The sequence below is a fragment of the Engraulis encrasicolus genome, chromosome 12 (assembly GCF_034702125.1).
Source record: "Engraulis encrasicolus isolate BLACKSEA-1 chromosome 12, IST_EnEncr_1.0, whole genome shotgun sequence".
NCBI lineage: Eukaryota > Metazoa > Chordata > Actinopteri > Clupeiformes > Engraulidae > Engraulis > Engraulis encrasicolus.
This window is the reverse complement of record NC_085868.1, coordinates 52,324,813-52,330,157: the sequence shown is the minus strand read 5'-3', so window position 1 is coordinate 52,330,157 and position 5,345 is coordinate 52,324,813.

Genomic DNA, 5,345 nt, shown 5'->3' with positions numbered 1-5,345 from the left:
AAGTGAAAAAAACGGTAACAAAAAACTAGCGACGCTATGAAAGTAGCAAAGTAAGCTAAGCTGGTGGTCTCCGTGATGTTATTGGATGTCTAGGCTACTAGTTTAGACATAGCGTAGCCTAATTATTGTCATCCAAAGCGCATGATAGTAGAATGAAGTAGAGTGTGTTTTCTCCTGTCCTCCTCTTCTCCTCCCCACCCCTCTCTTCTGTGCATTGTCCATGGCATTTGGCCTACTGTGTGTGAAGTTTAAGTGATAGGCCTACTGTGTGGGGGATATGAGGTTTTGTAGTGTTTGGTTGTGTGTGTTTGGCTAGTGTATGTTGAAAGTCTGGTATGTGTGCAACATGTGTGTTGAAGGCATGCTGTGTTAGTGTGAGGTGTAGGCCTATACTGCATGTGAGGTTTGGGTGATGGTGTAGGCTAGTGTTTGGCTGTCTGTACAGTAGGCTATATGGTCCAGCGTAGGTCTGGTATGTGAGAGGCATGTGTGATGCAATTCATTGTTTTCAGAGGAAATTGGAAAAAAAAGAAAAGAAAATGCAGGTAATAAAAATAATTACTAAATAATTATAGAATAAGAGTATAATGTTTATATTGTTTATCTGTGGTGAGGATATAGTTTAATGGAATAATTAAAAGCAACATAATTAACGCATGGTTTATTTTGGTGAGATAAAAAAAATGGCTAGTTGACCTTCCATTTGGCTAATAAGAAAAAATGTTTACTAGCCAAATTGGCTGGTGGTGGAAAAAGTTAATTTAGAGCCATGGACGTCATTAATAGTTTTAGAGCCGAAATGCGCTTAGTACTCAAGCCTAGTAAGAAAAGGCCAGAGTGGGAGATGGGGACCCCTGGAAGAGCAAAATTAAAAAGAATAATTAATGTACACCAAAATAAGCAAAAAAATAATCTTAACACTATTGCCATTAGTTAATAATTGTATTATAATAATCTATTGCTGCTCATAATGTAGGTATCTCACGTTATTTATATATTTAGTTCAATAAAATGGCTCTTGTGTCATTACCATATTACTATTTGAAGGTAATTTTCGTGTCAAATATCTTTTTATGAACACGTTCTGCTTGCTACTACTACTACTCATTAAAATAGCTACGTATCTACATACGTACCTCGCGTCCGAGAAACGCACTCCTGTATTGCTCCGCTGTCTCAATAACACTTAACATTTCCTCTTGCAGATCATGGGGAATTGCAATGTAAAGCAATATATTCTGGGTCAAATGTAATATGTTCCTCATACAAAGAGTGTGGCTTCAACAATGAACTTGTCCACATTGATAAGTGCAATCTATATTTTCTCCTTGGTAAGTATTTTCACTGTTCTGTTACATAGCTTTAGGTTCAGGTGGTGTCTTCTGCATGCTCATGTCTCAGTTAGACTGATGCTAGAAATCAATATGGAAAAAAAGATGTCAGTTGTGCTCAAATCCTGGGTAAAACTAATACTTCTGTAGCATGTTTAAATGATGTGTGCATTATTTACAACATTAAAGGGATAGTTCGGGATTTTTTACATGAATCTGTATGGCATCCCCATCACCAATGTTATGCATCCACACTCAGTTAACCCAGACAGAGTCCTGTGAGTCAAGTTTTGGTCCAGTTTTGGTCAAAATGGAAGTAGTCTGGCAAGATTGCTGGGTCACGAAAAAAACCCAAAACGTCTCTTCTCAAAACATTGTGTTCGAAAGGGTGATTTCTTTGCATAAAAAAGAGCCAGTTTTCTGGTCGGCTGGATGTTTTAACGGCTTCCATGGTTACTGTAGTCCTACTGACTCAACTCTGGGATAACATATCTGAATGTGTACATCACAATCGGTTTACATGTACAATGAAGTAACAAACAAAACATGTACAAACCCCGATTCCATAGAAGTTGGGACGCAAGCGTAGCCCCTTAATGCGCACCGTACCTCCTGTGGCACGCTGTAATAGACATTGACAGTTAACTACTATAGTACTACACTATTATGACAGTGCATGGAGCCTCTAGTAATACATTACGCCTTGGTCATTGTCATTATGATAACTGCTAATTTATAATGCCGTGTCTTAAGGGGTTAATTGTGAATAATATCAAAATACTGCCATTTTCAAAATGTCTGATTCTGACATTAGTTGGAGAACGGTACAAAGACAACATATCAGCCATCAAAACTGACCAAAATGATTGTTTTGGGGGATATTCATGAATATGTAAATCCAACACGTCTCAAAAGAGTTGGGACGGGGACAATAAAAGGCAGCAAATGTCGAGGAAGACTGAAAACAAAACAAAGAACAACACCTAACAGTTAATAGCATTAACCGATGAGATGATTTTATATAAAAACAGTGTTGATTCCTATCTTGGATATGATTTCACCAGCTTAAATGGTAGGTGTATTCTTTGTCATGTTTTTCAAATTGTCCCTTTCTGTAGTGCTTACAGATGTTTGTTTGTTTGTTTTTATTAGATCCCCATTAGCTTTTGCTTTTAGCATTAGCTATTCTTCCTGGGGTCTTTCATAGTTGTTCATTAAAAATTACAAATATCAGCCACACAGCGTGGCGATAAACACAACATAGGCAACATTGTATTCTTTTTGTGGTCCTTCTAATCAATCATTAACAAATATCCATTACACAGAGTGATAGTAAACATGACATACATATCTACTACATCAAGAGGGAAACTACGAAACAAAAATAAAATACAAAGAGAAAATAAATAAATAAATAACTCAAACGATAGGTGCTTTCTTGAAGTTACAAGGCAGACAAGACAGCTAAGAGAAAGCAGCAGAAAAAGAAAAAAGACAGCAAAACTACACAGAGCTGCTATTCATATAATAATTTTTGATTTGCACTTTGAAGGCATGAATATTTAGCTGCGTAATATTATGAGGTAATGTGTTCCATTGATGCATTGCCCTGTACATAACAGAACGTTGCATTGCTGTGCTGGAGCTGGGTAAGGTGAAACACCCATCAACTGCATGTCTTGTAGAATGTGTATGGATTAGTGAACTAAACCACAACTTTCTGTATATTATCAGAGGAGATTTTGTAATAATGACACTCTTAATAAAAACCATAAGTAGAGACAAAAGTCTGTTTCTTACATTTAACCAACCCAAAGATTTGTGCATTTTAATGACATTTGTTCTCCAATTACATGAAAGAGCTACTCTTGCTGCTTTATTCTGGACCAGCTGTAATTTCCTTATATTACCACAAGATGTAGAAGACCAGACAATTGAACAGTAATCCAGGTTTGATAAAACTAGAGCCTGAATTACTTGTTTAGCAAGTGTGTGTGTAAAATACTTAGCACATCTTTTAATTATTGCTAATGCATTTCCCATTTTAGTGACAACCCTCTGTATTTGCTTGTCCCAAGATAGTTTATTGTCAATTACAACACCTAAAAGTTTAACGTCATCTACTTGTTGTATCACTGTATCATTTATTGCAATATTCAACATTGGTTTAGAATTCAAAGAATGCTTAGTACCGAGTACAATACAATTAGTCTTAGACACATTTAGTATCAGTTTATTTTTGTTAATCCAGTCAACAACATTCGCTGTCTCACTTGCAAGTTTTTCATTTAAACCCTCCACAGTCGCTGCAGCTAAATATACGTATAGTGGAATCGTCAGCATACATTGAAATATTGGCTTTAGTTAATACCAATGGCAGGTCATTAGTAAATATAGAGTAAAGAAGAGGGCCTAAGCAGCTGCCTTGAGGCACCCCCGTGCTTCACAGGTATGATGTCTGAAAAGCTTCCATTAAAATAAACCATTTGTTTCCTGTTACTTAAATAGCTATTAACCCAAAGCAAAGCTGACTCAGTGAAGCCATAATATTTCAGTTTTTCTAACATAAGTTCATGATTAAGAATATCAAATGCTGCAGAAAAATCCAAAAGAACCGCACCTATAATGTGACTCTGATCCATTCCCTGCAACCAGTCATCCACCATTTGTGTTAAGGCTGTAGCAGTTGAATGTTTACTCCGGTATGCATGCTGGTAAAGGGTCATTAATTCATTTTTAACAAAATAACTCTGAATCTGCTCATGAGCAATTTTCTCCATTATTTTACTTAAGATTGGCAACAAAGTAATGGGTCGACTGTTCGTCTCTGAGAAAGGCAATTTATTATTCTTTGGTAAAGGCACAACTTTGGATATTTTCCATAATTGTGGACATTTATTTTCCTTGAAACATAAATTCATAATGTGTGTAACCATTGGTGCTATAAATGCAGTAATTGGTTTAAGAAGTTTCACATCAATATTATCAGCTCCAGAAGGCTTATCTTTACATGACATTAACAAAAGTTCAATTTTAGCAACACTGACATCTCTGAATTCAAAAGTACAGTTTTTTCCCTCCATGAGCTGCGATATCAAATTACCAGATAGTTTTCCACCTTCAGATTGTGAGGTGATTCTACTTTCTAACTTGTCTATTTTTGTCATGAAATAATTATTTAAATGATTGGCAATTTCAACTGGCTTTGTGAGAAAACCCTCCTCCGTCTCTAAATAGGCCTGTGTAGGTTTTGTATTTCCTCTTACCAAATTGTTCAATGTTTTCCATAAATGTTTACTGTCATGTTTAACAGCATTAATTCTTTTTTCATAAAACAATTTCTTTTTCTTCCTATTGAGTTTAGTTACAAAGTTCCTCATTTTACAATAGACTTGCCAGTCAGATTTAAGACTTGATGAAACTGCTAACCTTTTTGCCTTGTCCCTCTCCCTCATATATCCTTTTAATTCTTCATCCAACCATGGGGTGTTAACATTTCGTACTGTAAACTTTCTTACTGGTGCATGGTGATCAGCCACTTCTGTGAGTGTTTTGTGAAAGACATGAAGTGCTTCCTCTGGATCTTGTTTTAAGAACACTTCTGACCAGTCAGCGTTTTTTATGTCTTTGCTGTATGAATCGATATGGAAATGTTTAAATGACCTCCTATTGAGAATTTTCACACCAGGTTTGGGAACTTTTGTTTTCCTTACAATTGCTACCAGGTTATGGTCACTGCAACCAGTAGGGACAGATATAGCAGTAGAGCATACCTCAGGTGAATTTACATATGGTCAATACATGTAGCAACTTTAGAACCATCGCACTTAAAACATATTCTCGTCGGTGTCCTTACAGTCTGTAAAAAGCTGCAAGTGGCACATACATTCATAAGTTTTGTTTTCATTGGACAGCTTTTAGAGTTCCAATCTATGTTCATATCACCCAAAAAGTACACTTCTTGATTAGTGTTACTCACACGATCCAGTGAATCACAGATTGAGTCCAAATAAC